The sequence below is a fragment of the Tympanuchus pallidicinctus genome, unplaced genomic scaffold (assembly GCF_026119805.1).
Source record: "Tympanuchus pallidicinctus isolate F22 unplaced genomic scaffold, pur_lepc_1.0 scaffold6, whole genome shotgun sequence".
Lineage (NCBI taxonomy): Eukaryota > Metazoa > Chordata > Aves > Galliformes > Phasianidae > Tympanuchus > Tympanuchus pallidicinctus.
Genome location: NW_026294780.1, coordinates 28,857,002 through 28,870,614, shown reverse-complemented (window position 1 = coordinate 28,870,614; position 13,613 = coordinate 28,857,002). Strand labels below are relative to the sequence as shown.

At 37.1% G+C, this 13,613-nt stretch overlaps 1 long non-coding RNA gene across 3 annotated transcripts in view; it reads left to right on the top strand.

Annotated features, from left to right (window-relative positions):
- The window catches only part of LOC128071606 (uncharacterized), a 33,147-nt gene that overhangs the window by 5,100 nt on the left and 14,434 nt on the right, over positions 1-13,613 (top strand). Inside the window, exons 3-4 of one of the 3 annotated variants that reach the window (XR_008201896.1) lie at positions 826-937; positions 10,904-11,027. This is a non-coding gene — a long non-coding RNA (uncharacterized LOC128071606). The remainder of the gene's footprint in view (positions 1-825; positions 938-10,903; positions 11,028-13,613) is intronic. The other 2 variants (XR_008201898.1, XR_008201897.1) reach the window with 2 other exon arrangements.

Genomic DNA, 13,613 nt, shown 5'->3' with positions numbered 1-13,613 from the left:
CCCTGCTCAATGTTATCTACTCTTCACACAAGGATATATTGCGATTTTATTGTTCATACCAAGCAGTATGAAATCTCTAACTGTTCCCTTTTCTTTCGGTTTAGTTAGCAGATGTAAGACATAGTTTTCTGATCAAAGGTTTGATGTTTGATATCTTTACAATAAAAATATACCATACATGCTTACAATTTTTTTATAGCTCACGTTTAATTTCATTTTCTCTTTGCCCCTTAAAATTGGCCTCACATAAGTGATTTTGAAACCCATAGTTTACTGTTTCATACAGTCAGAAAATTTTGCTGAAAAGAAAAAATGAGTGGTGAACTTAATTTTCATTTGTTATGCCCTTATATATAGTATCTCATCTGCTTGACTAAGTCATTAACACTATGAGTTCATAAATAACATGAACAACTTGCTTTTTGAGAGCATTTTCGATGTAGTCCAGTCAGGCTGAATTCAAAACATTCCTAGAGCTCTAAAAATATACATACTCATGGTTTCTCCTGTTACAGATTGGTTATTACACTTGATACTAAGATCTACACACTAGCAGCTCCAACATGGAATTTTCTTACTCATTTGTTTATCTTTGGCTCAGATTTAGACACAATAACACGGGCTAATAACTGCCTAGTTGTGCTTGCTGTCATAGAGCATTTTCTGTTCTGTGTTGTGATAGTCCAAAAAATAAATAATAGTAACATTGATTAACTCTGATGGCAACGAGGTCAGACTGTGCAATTCAATGGACTCTTCATAAATATGCTTCTCAGCATTTTAGAGGCTTAAATTCATTTTCTCCTTCGCTATTGTTTCATCCAGATTTATTGTACATCTATTTCTGGAAAGCTTCCTTTGGCATCCTACCAGTAATTTCCATTGTTTAATTCTACTATTACTGCATTTTGGAAAGAAAAATCAAACAAGAATATACGTAAGTTTTATCTTCATCTTCCTTTTTACAAACTCTTTGAAATATCAGAACTTATTTTCTTTTTGCTTGAAAACAGCAGGATGAACACAGGTAGAGCCTACTTCTCATCTTAAGTTTTCAGTTTGTCAGTGTAACATCTTCAGCATCAGTACTTGACTAGCAAGATATCAGATATTACCTACTACTTTAATTAAGACATCTGTTTTTCTTCCAAGAGCACTGAAAACTTTCTAATCTTTGGGGGGGGGGGGGGGGAAGGGAAAGAAGAATTAAAAAAAGCTTATGGGTCTCTTGTTACTTTGACCATTGAAAGAAGCTTGGGACTTTTCAAACTCACTGCTCATTCAGGTATCTAGTGCGTATGAAAACTTTAACTGGGCATTTAGTCAAAGGGATAGGCCATGTTTAAATGTTACAGTGTACAAGTATGTCACTAAAATCAGAGTCACTAACCTGAGAACATGGACCATGAAAGTAAATTGATCGATTGCACCTGAATGAGGATGGTTTGCAAGTTTTTCCATTAGTAATGGAAATGATGAAATCTGTCTTATACATTTGTTCCCTACTTCCTTGCACCCTTGCAGTTAGAACACTTAGTGGAACACAGTTTGCAATTCTGACTGTAAGTTCAAAAAGCTTATAAACAAGCCTGGTTCCTTTTCTGCATCTACTCTGGGACAAGATGTAGCCTATGGTGTCTGATTTTGGTCTCTCCACACATTCGTTGGCTGGATGAGAAGTACAAGCGAAACATTCAGGTAAACAGTGAAACCTCATAATCTTTAGTAGGAAACCCATCTGGAAGACAAGTGGAAGAATGGAGAAAAATGGAAAGCTTATAGACTGAGTTGCTTATGTGTCTTGATATCTGAATGTGCTGTGATCATCAGATGTGATACACATACCTTGGTGGCACACGTATCTTTGTCTAGCATGGCACAATCCTCAAATCACCCTTGTGGTAGAAAGAAAGGTGATGGTAGCAGACACCAAGAAATTCTGGGTCCAACTGGTCTGGGCCAGCAAGAGCAACATTGTAGATGACACCACTCACGTCCAGCAGATATGATATGTACAATCCTGAGGAATCCAACAGATATATGTTTCCAGCAGTCTCTAATTTCTCACTGATCATTCTAGGGTAAAGTGATCCTCAGTATCACAAAACAACTTGTTGCCAACTCACTGTTCTAGTAATCTCAGAAATAATGTGTCAAAAGGGCAGCTTCTCAGTTTCAAGGTTCAGACAGCCTCTATTTTTTGTCTGAGCATCCTGATTCTGCAAGGGAAACCTGCTCAAATGCTGAAGAAGCCTCTGAGCATTTCAGCAAGTTTACTAGTCTGTATGGCCAATCGACCATGACACAATCACCTGCCATTTAGATGTTTTGTGTGCTGTAGCATGGTTTTCCCCTTAGTCGTGATCTTTTCTAAACAGCAGTCTTTGCATAAATTCAAGTTATGTCACGTCTGTGGGCACAGTTGTCTGAACTCGTTGGAACTGCTGCCTTTATGTGCCTTACTAGGCAATTATCTCACTGACATTCATGTCGCTCCTTTCTGGAATGTGGAATAAGACTGTAAAATGACTTCACTCACGTTGCTAAGAAATAGAAGCACCGAACCCCTGATTGTCCTCGCAGATTAACTGCTGGTTCACTTTCTGAGCCCTCTCTTGTCTGGGCTGAATAGCTTCAAGCTCTCTCAGCCTTTCCTCATAGGAGAGGTGCTCCAGTCCTTTGGTCATCTTCATAGCCCTATGCTGGACTCTACAGTACGACCATATCCATCTTGTACTGGGTAGCCCAGAACTGGATGCAGTTCTGCAGATACAGGCTCATTAGTGCTGCCTAGGGATGCAAGATCACCTCCCTTGACCTGACAGCTGTAGTCTTTCCAAAAGTCCAGGAGGCTGTCTTTGCTTTAAGAGCACACTGCTAGCTGTCAACTCTGTGTCCATCAGTAACTTGAGGTTTCCAGTCAGGTGGTCCTCAGGGTATTAATGCCTACAGTTATTCCTCTCTAGATGCAGGACTTTGCATTTCCCTTTATTGGACTTCATGAGATACACTTTTACCCCGTTCTCCAGTTTGACAAGGTTCCCCTGAGTGGTGGCACACTCCTTGTATTGGCCACTCATCTCCTTTTTTATGATGTTGGTGGTGATTCTTTATTTTTTTTCATCTGTCTACTCTCGCTAGGTCATTAATGAAAAGATTGAACAGTGTTGTTCAATGGTGACATTTCTCCACCTGGACTTAGTGCCACTGATCACAATCCTCTGATCCTGAATATTCAGCCAGATTTCAATCCACCTCACCATCTACTTATTTCACCTGCACTTTATCAGCCTGTCTATGAGAATGTTATATGACATGATGTCTAAGCCTTACTGAAGTTGAAGAAAAAACACCTACTGCTAGCTCTATCAAAGTCAGTCCTTCTACATGGTTCAAGTGATTGATCATTCAAGAACTTTTGTGTGTGTTTGTCCATCAGCAAGATGCAGCCAATTACCTTCTTCAAGATTGCCTCTAACAGATTCTTATTGAAGGCTACAAAAATATCTTCTTTTTTTCTGTTTTTGTTTTTATACGAATGATAGGTGTATCTCCTAACCACAAAATCTAGTCCAGTGCAGTTTTGTCCACTGATATGTACCATACCATTAACATTTTTAAGATAGTTGAGTTCCAAATAATGCACACATAATTGAAAAAATCCACTTGATATTCCTAGGGATATTTTCTGGATACCCTCCACAGCATTTTTAGCTATCTGTGGCCTACCCAGACAAAGTATTGAACATTTAAATAAGATGATGAACAAATTTTTCATTTTTCGGAGCACAAAATTTTTTAGGCCATGCACACACCCCTAACTTTTCATTTTTTGCCTTTTCTGTTGTCTGAGAATGACAGTGTGGAGACACATGGACAAATGAGAAGTGAGTATTCTGCAATGAATTTTACTCTTTTCAATAACATGCTTTATGCTTTTATCTCATTCCTATTTTTGTACTGTAATGTTCTCACTCATGTCTTTCCCTCTACTATTCAGCCAAGCAGGCCATGATGGTCCTGACCCTTCTGTGGTTCTTATTCTTTCCCCAGAATGTTATTCTTCTTTGATAGAGTTTCTATCCAGTTTATTACAAAATGTTATTTCTATTTAGAGAATATCTTTGGTTACTTCTGTCACTGCTCAGATTCTCTGATTATGGTCTTCAATTTGTTTTTCCTTGGACAAAGACACTATTTACATACCTTATCATCAAAATATTTACTAATTTTCATTGAAAAACAAAAACAAACAAACAAACAAAAACGTTACCCAATGCAAGCTAGATGGAGGTTTATTTTTCAGAAAAGACTGATCAATAAAGACAAATATTTTGCTGTGTCTCCAATAGCAGAAAAATATTTGATATCAATAGCACCTCAAAAAATTTACTTTGCAGAGATAATATTCTCTTTTTTTTTTTCTACATTTATTGATTATTCTGTGCCTATACACTACTGTGTCTGCCATTTCTCCCTATAGTGGTTTCTTTATGTTTTCTCTACTGTCTGGTATGTAGAGGAGCTAGTCTTCCTCTGATTTTGCACAAAGGGAACTTTCACAGTAGCTAGTCTACCTGTAATGGGCAGTTCACATACCTGAGTTTAATCTGCTTTCTTTCTTCAGCCTGGACTCTTCTTATGGTGCTATTGCCATTGTTTCTGACTTCATATTAATCTGTATACCCACCCACCTTAATCATGATATCTCAACTGCTTTCATAATCTTCTGATGTTCTGCTATGATATAAGCAAATGCTCCATTAGGAAATACCATTTGAGGTTATACTGCTGTTGCCATATTTGTTGCCCAAGCAATGAAACTGGACAGGTTTGCAAAATAATGTTCTCCATTGCAATCCTAGCTTTTCTACAAGGTGCCAAAGATTTTCTTGGCTTACTGTATTTAGCAGTATGTATTTAGCAAATTGAAGTTTTGGGACTTAAAGAAATTCAAGGAGTACAGATATAACTTAGGGATGTGTGACAAGCGAACATGGTCTTCTCCAGGAGGGCTAAAGCTGAATGATGTGGATATAAACTACTTGCAACACTTTTACCAAGTGAGGATCTAACTGAGGATCACTTCCTCGGAACAATGCATTTAACAGTGTAGCATATTTATGTACCATATGAGCTGATGAAGGGTTGGCAGCTTTCAGACTTAGTTCCCTAGCAATCCAGTTCATAGCCTATCAGCAGGGCAAGTGAAATGACAGGAAACGAAACAGTCAGCTTTTGGATGGAAACTTTCAGTATCAGCAGATTCTGAAACCGAACTATGCTTCAAAACTTTGTCTGCCTCATATCATTTCTGAGAAATATCTCACTTTTGAATAATCACCTGTCTTCATGCAAAAAAGCTCAATTGAAAGCCCAGAACCTTTATCGTATGCATGGCTATAATTTGAAGTAGACTTATACATAATCAGGATTTTTTAAGACAAGTTTTTTTAGTAACATAGAGTAAAAGTCTGCTCTGTCTCACAGGGAGCAAGGAACTGTTGACACAAGATTAAAACGAACCAAGAAGAAGATAAGCAATCACACTGTATTAGCTATCATGTCAAACTGAGATCCCAGTTTATCAGCATACTTGGGGACAGCCTATCAGTTTTTGGACATTAAATTTCTTGACTTTTTATTTTGAAGTGATGTTTTCAGTTAAAGTAGCAATGACAACAAAGCAAGAAAAAGATTAAAAAGTTAAAAAGGGGTGGTGAGTTAAACTACAAATTAAACAATATCTTTGATAGAGGGTTGAAGTATTTTGTACTGACCCAAAAATATTCCTTTACAATCTTGCTTGGTTCTTTCACAAAAAATGTCTCAATTTGATTATTTTCACTTTCTTATTCTCTGCTCTGGGGTGGGGGTGGTACTTTACAGAACAAAATTATGAATATTCATCCCATTTTTCTTTCTGAGATGACTGTGATTTCTCTGCATATGTTCCAGTCCTAACCAGAAATATATGAGATCATGGCTTTCACTGAGAAAGTACTAGAACTTCAAAGGAATAGTAAGAAATCTTTTTTTTATTATTAGTACTATACGAAACTATTAAGACATAATTGAAAGCCATTGAGACAAAATAAAATTCTCCAGCAACTATGGCCACTCCTGTTACATACCAGATTGTAGATTTTCTTAAGGATTCTTTCCCTTTTAGCTCAATTCATTTTGATAACTCCCTCCTTTGCATATCAAAAAGTTGGATTAACAGGTCCTGGAAATTGTTAACAAAGGATATACTTTCCAGTTCCAATTTGAGGAATCTTTTTCTGCTTCTCTTTCCAACCTGGAGAAAGTTTTCTTTATTTGCAGTTTGTCCAATTCTTCCACCTGTGTTAGCTGACTGAGCAGAAGATGTTACCTTCATCTGCAAATATTGTCCTGCCATTATATTTTGATTATCTTCACAGCAAAATATGATATTTGAAAGACAAGGTTACTGGATAGTATCTTGAACATCCTTCCTTTCTCTCACTGAGAAGCATGCCACTCTCCTAATTTAGGCACTTTGTTAATTATTTTGAAAGTATTCTGTGCAAAATCTCTACTCACACTTTGATGCTTTCTTGCTGCCTTATTAGGTAGCCAACTTTATTCAAGAATGGTAAAGATTTCTATGTAGCATTGTCTGAACATGAATACAGACAAATCTATGCAATGCAATAAGAACAGTGTTGATTTATTTTCACTTTTTAAACGTCTAGTATTTAGACTGCAGAATAGACTAGACTGAATATTATCTACTGGCTCCTTGTCACCAGTGATCCTAGTGGGATGATGCCTTATCTTCCAGAGACATGCAGTCCCATATCATTGTGTTACAGCTTGCAGATGCACACTCCATTCAAAAGAAGGTGAAGGCAAGGAATACCATCTAACATATGTACCTTGTGTGATTTGTCATAGTCAGAAAGAAATCATTTTCTTGTGATAACTCAGACAGACTCTCTTGAAATTGTACTTCTGACAATACTTGAAAACTGTGTAATCTTTAGGGACTCTGTGGGGTCTTTAGTAATGACGACTGGCTGAATGCATTGCAAAGTCAAAGGGAACTGTAAAAGGAATGGCTGCAGAACTTAACGGGAAAGGTGAAACAATGGCCTTAGAGAAGAGCTGCAGGTTCCCAACTTCAAAGAGGTTCAGATAACAATGGCTAGGCCATTAAGTGATGGGAATCATTTGCATGTCTGGCTCCATCTCACTTGGGATCAAAAGACAGAAAAACCTCAAAGACCCTTGAAAAGGGAGGGGACGTGGTTGAATCAGGAGAGTGCCCAGATTATGTCAGTGAAAAAATGCTGGTGGGTTCCCTCTTCCCACATTAAAGGAGGGAACAGGCCACGTCTTTTGACACAGAAATTGGGAATGAAACAGCCCTTCCTTCAGACAGAATAGAGAAAACTTTTTAAATAAATGTGGGTAGCATAATTTGAAAAATAATTTTTCTAGTGCTGCATTCCTTCTGGCAAAAACAAATGAACAAACAAAAAAACAAGAACAAAACAAATGCTTTTCTTTCCCTTGGAAATATTTTCCTTATTACTGTAGAAGATATTCAGGCTCCAGGAAGAGGGCTCTTATGATGGTCAAGACCAGTTATATCTGTCTGTAAATCATAACTTAAAAGATAAAAAATGCAGACGGTCATATTTGGGGCATGCCTTGAACACTGGATTCAATGGAATCTGTCACTTTTGAAGGTGGTAATGTTCGAAAAGTATTTCAACCCATGCACACTAGTAAGACCACGTAGAAAGTGTTCAGACTACATATTTGCTTTTCTCTCAGGATACTCCTCTGAACACAAAATGTTGTGCTCATCAGACCCTCTCGCTCAGCACGCAGAACATTTACTGCTGTCCCATAAATGTTTGTACATCATGTGCTCACTGACAACACCAAAGTTAATAATCATGAAAGCTTTTCCAGTCTATTTGCACCTGTAATATGTATTACAGGAATACATCACAGGTGTTGTAGTTTTAAAGCATTCATGACTTGCTGATAGACTTCTTAGCAGTTGTTCACGGATAATTGTGAGAGACCATTCTTCTTTCTCCAGCTCTTGTTTTAGCACTTGTCTGTAAGACATTTCAGTAGGAGTTAGCAATCTTGGACCAGTATTTTCAATCTTAATAAAAAACTGAAATCGTGTATTGTCACTCCAAATAATTAAATGATAGCTGCAAAGAGGAAATAAAGATTTTTCATTATTCTACTAGGTTAGGAAAATTAATACCAGTGAAACTTTGCATTTATTTAGGTAAGATTTGAAGAAAACCAACTATGGTTATCAATTAAAATAGCTGCAAATGGATCTCTGCCTTTGAATATTTTTGAGAACTGGAGAGACAAACATCCATCAGGATCACTGAGTGTTTGCTATGCATTATCAACCCCACTACAAGAAGTATATTATCTTATCAGATTCCTTGTGTCCCTGTTTTCTGAGCTGTATCTCTACTGATAAGTCTGTCTAGGATCATTTTCTCACATGATGCCAGCTAGTACAGAGCACAGTATTAAATCCCTTTCCACCCAAAACAACATGGCCAACTCCACACTACTCATAAGGAACACTGCCAAATAATGCTCAGAAATGGTTTTAGTTCGCTAACTGAAGTCCGCCACAGTTTTGTAGGCATCCTTCTAGCACTTGAACTCATCAGAATTGTTCAGGAACATTCCCTGGTCCAGTTTAGTTTAGTATAACCTATAGTACTGTGGCCATATCTGTCCACACAATTAACAGAACTGTTCCAAAATTGAAAAATGAAATACTGAAATGTTCTCTACTCCTTAAAACCATTTTTTTGCAACTTGTTCTAACTAAGGAAGCCTCCCTGTAGCTGATATTTAAACTTCTATCCTTTTCTTCTCAGTAGAGGGCATCCTTAGTACAGTCACTTCAGTAGTCTGTATCCATACAGCAAATAGTGGTAGTAAACTTCATATTGCCTTCAAAACAGACTAAACTGAGTAAGCACTTGGTACGTGTGCATATTAATGAAAGAAAAAAAAAAAAAAAGCCAACCTAGGACTTGTGGATCAATTTGGGTGAATATTCACTAGAATAGACTGTCTCCTCTTCACCATAATAGACAAAGGTGAAATAGGTACTGGCAGATGAGAAAGCACTTGCAAAAATGTCATGCTTAACCTTATTATTATTAGTAGTACTAGTAAAGAAAAAGAGCCAGTGTGAGTATGGAGTTAAAATTACATATTTAAGTTCTTTTCAGAAGGAGGAGGGGAGTCTCTGCTAGCTTTAATTAAAGTTCTCCACAAGCTCTTTTTTTCCCCTTAGGTTTTGGAGCTTGGCAGCCTTTATGTTTTTTAAAAAAATCCAGCTTGCTCACTAGGCAAATTTTCCCATGCTTTCAAAGCTGTACTGTTTAGGCAATCAAATGTTAATCCAACCACAGTCTAGCTTTTGCTTTCTTCCCAACAGCTTGATATCTATTGCCACTAATGTTATAACCTCACATGTAGGGTAGACAGTGATGTCGCTGTCCAGCACGTAACTGGTAATGAACTGTAGCACAAATAATGAATTGATAACATGCATGTGTTCCTCACTCCCAGAGCATGTGCACGGATAAGCCAGCTGCAAATAATTTATTCTACGTACCAAAGCTATACTAAATCATATTCTATGTAGCAAAGCTATACTAAATCAAGCCAAACAATATTGCATTTTTTTTATGAGTGAAGTATTTCCCACAAAGCTGGTAACTTCTATCTATTAGCTTATGATCTATATAATCCAAATGTTTTGTTTTATAATACTGTGCCAGTGGTAAGCATAAAAGAACCCTGAAGTTAGTCTTTAAAGGACTGTGTTAACTCAGTAACTGGAAGAGTAAGTGTACAACCAAAATGAAACAACAGAGAAGAAAAGAAAAAGTGAAGAAGTGAAAGTCAAAACAGTTGAGAGACCTCAGCCTTTGAAAATAGGTTTTTCACTGAGTCTAATCTGCAGAGAGTTACCATGTTGAATATATTGAAGAGCAGACTGAAATATAACTTGAATCAGAACACTTAAATCTACCTGACCTGTATTGTTCATCATCTGTAGCATTTATTGAAGCATTTAAAGTTCATATAGGATTCTGCTTTATCTGGCAATAGGAAGAAAATATGGAGGAAGTTTTAAAAAATGCATTGTTACATGTCTTTCCAGCATTTTCATTATTAAGGAGGTTTGCAATGAAATGTATGATAAGAAATGTAACGTTTCTTTGTTAGAAGCTAAATTTAAATGACAATAATTTAGCTATGATTGTTTTTGATGATAAACTGGAAACAGCATACAGTGATCACTACCACATGTATTTAGACTTGGGTTGGCTAGACTTATATTCTCCCAGGGAAACTGGGTACTTCAACTGGATTTCATTTTTTAAAATTTATATCTCACTGAGAAATTTCCAACTTAGTTTCCAATCTATTTATTCGCAAGAATTCTTAGGGTTTCCACTAACTGTTGCAGATGTTCTTTGCTAGCCTGGGTTCCACAGTCTTGGAACAAACTCTTGGGAGTGAAAAGTCCTATTTTATTGGATCAGGCTGTTTATTCACACTGATGTCAAAAGGACTAACTGTCATGTTGCAAACAAACAGCAAGCTATCTGAACAGATAGACTCCTTTTTGTTACATGCATAAATGTACTCATACACATATATATGCACAGATAGATACATAGGCACATGAACACATACGCATGAACTCTTTGGGAGTAAATCTGAGAAAGAAAATGAGGGAGGGATGAGGTTAGAAAAAGTTAATGGGAGAAAAATAACCCCCTCAGGCTTAACTATGCTCCTGTCAAAGAGTAATAAAGGGGTTTTGTTTGTTTTGTTTTGTCTTGTTTTTTCTCCCCAGTGAAAACAGATGACTGAGGCCTGATCCTGTTCTCAGAAAAGCTATTGTAAAACCTGGAGGTGGAAGTTGAGCAAAAAGGGGCACTTACTGATGCTTTCCCAGAGAGAGGAGCTTGAAGGTTGAGGTACTAACACAGTAGTGTGATATTAATGTCAGAAAGTTCAGACTTTTCTTCTTTATTTACAAAAAAAAAAAAAAAAAAGTATCCATGTCTTTTTAGGTGCAGAAGTTAGATGTAGGCAGTGGTAACAAAGGACCCAGTTTCTCAGAGATTCTTAAGAGCTGCCAGATAAAATTAGGATTTCATGAAAGGCTGAGGGAGTGCAGACGCTCATAAATAACGATGCTGTCCTCCTTCCTTCAACAGCACGGCAGTCAGGCTCTTCTGGCAGCAGGCACTATGTTAACGCTTTTAATATGCTTTAAAATGGGTTTTATTTTCTTAATAAAACAGTTTTCTGTATTTCAAAAGATTTTTTTTTTTTTAACTGAAAAACCAAAGTTATTTTTGTTAAAACAATATGCCATCTCTTCGTTCTCTTCCATAATGTGGAATTTCTCCCTTGGAAATTAATGGTAAACTGAATAAACAACACAACCACCAACATCCTTGGGGTCAATCTGCCTCCCAGAGGTGCGTCTCTGCACGTCTGCCAATTCTATTCCATGTTCTACCTTATTTGGAAGTGGGGGGCAGAGGAGCTGGGGAGATTGCTTTCTGTGTTTACAGTAGATGCTCTGCTGTGATGTGCTGGCTCTGTCATAATGGTTAACAGCAAGGTGGAAGAGGAAAAGGTGATGTTTTGTCTTCTCTAATCCTTCCACCCAGCCCATAAATAATCCAATTTTATTTTCCTTGAAGTAAATGTGCAAGTTGCACTTAATTTAAAATAATTACAAAATGTGTATCAGTGATAGGCTGCAAGACTATCTAATATTTGGTGTTCTTTTGTGCTCCAGAAAACAGGTGTTTGCAGTGGCCCAGGCATTATCACATCAATCAGATGACTAAAAACAACTTAGTGTAAATGAGTCAGGAGAAAATGCCTTTTTGGGTTTGTTACTTCTCATCTGTAAGAAAAAAAGATTATATTCCACTGAATATTTAAAAAAATAAATACAAAAAAATGCAAATGTGAATCACAAGCCCAAAAGCAAGAAAGCATTTGTCTGAAATCACTCTTCTGTTTGATTGAAACCAAGAAAACCAAACAACTGAAGAAATTGTAGAACAGCTTTCCTTTACTATGGAATGTTGGCATCCTCAATGCACTTTGGTTTTGTTTCAGAAGGAAGTCCACCTTCTAGCCATTCAGCCCCAGAAGTTCCTTGGAACAGGTGTTCTCTAAGCTCCAGGGGGAACCAGCAGGCTGAAAGGGAAAAGCTCCCAACTGCCTCCTACCACAGCCCAAGAAAATACTTCATTATTTTTGTTTCTTTATGGGAATACAGTCCCTTTCATAGCTGAGGCAATACAGACAGCTGTTCAGCTGTTCCATTTATTTCAAATGCTCCCTGCTTCTGGGGTAGTCATTTAGAGTCGATAGCTAAACCTCTGAGCCACACAACTTCTTAAATAGAAATGAAAGCTTAGAGTTTGGGGACTGACAGGAAGATTTCTGATAGTTCTGTTTGATTACTTTAAATTTTGTTATTCTTCTTTGCTTTATCTTCGAGCCAGACTGTCTTCCTGCAGAAACTGAGGAAAAATAATAAAACAATTTGTAAAAAATTCAAAACTAAATCTTAATGAATGTAATCTCTCCATGGGAAAGGATTTTTTTCTTCCCTCTTGACTAGGCTCCAGTGCTGCCATTTCTGTGATTCCAGAATTTGTGAGTCATATCTTGATCTGAAAAGGAACTGGGGCACGTGTATCATCTTATATTGCACTTGCCTTTCCCACTGCTACTGTCAGCGAGTGCTGCCAATTTTATCAGCAAGGCTAATGGTTCTAATTTAGTTCTGGCTTATACTGGCGTCAGTGAAAGCAAACATAGTAAACCTTTACTTCAGGTGGCATCAGTAGAACTAGTTTTGTCATGCCGTGGGACAGCCAAAAGAAATACAGTTATTTCTGGGAAACAGACTTATTTACGTGTTATGCTCTTGTTAGTGCTATATTATCATAGCTGTGTACACTTAAGAGGCTTAGATGAGAGCTCTGGAGATGGATTATAAAAGAGGTAGGGGGAAGTTATGAGAAGGAATTAAAAATAAAGTGAAGTACTGGAAATAAGAGAGAAAACCAACAATTGATTCCTAGTGAAACATAAGACTGAGACAAAAGAATAATGAAACATGAAAGAAGAAACAGAATGTGATCAAATTCAGGCTTAAATAAAAGGTCAGAAAACGATACGCATTATAAATAAATGTATTCTGGTCTGCCCAGATGCACGTGAGCACTGTTATTGGCATACAACCAAAGCTGACTATTGACATTTGTGAAAAACTGTAGTTGAGCCTATCAATTCCTTTTTCACTCAAATTTATGGGACTTTTGTTCCTAATATTCTATGTATCAATTATTTTCAAAAGCTACGTACAATGCATACATATTCGCTTACAATGTAGATTATTTTGTCAGGATCAGGAAAGGAAAATATCAGCAGAACATTTTACAAAAAGATTTTTGAAAGAAAAGGACAAGTGCTCTCAGATAACATCGGTGTGACGCTCATTGATAATTAGTCCCTAAAAGCAGGAA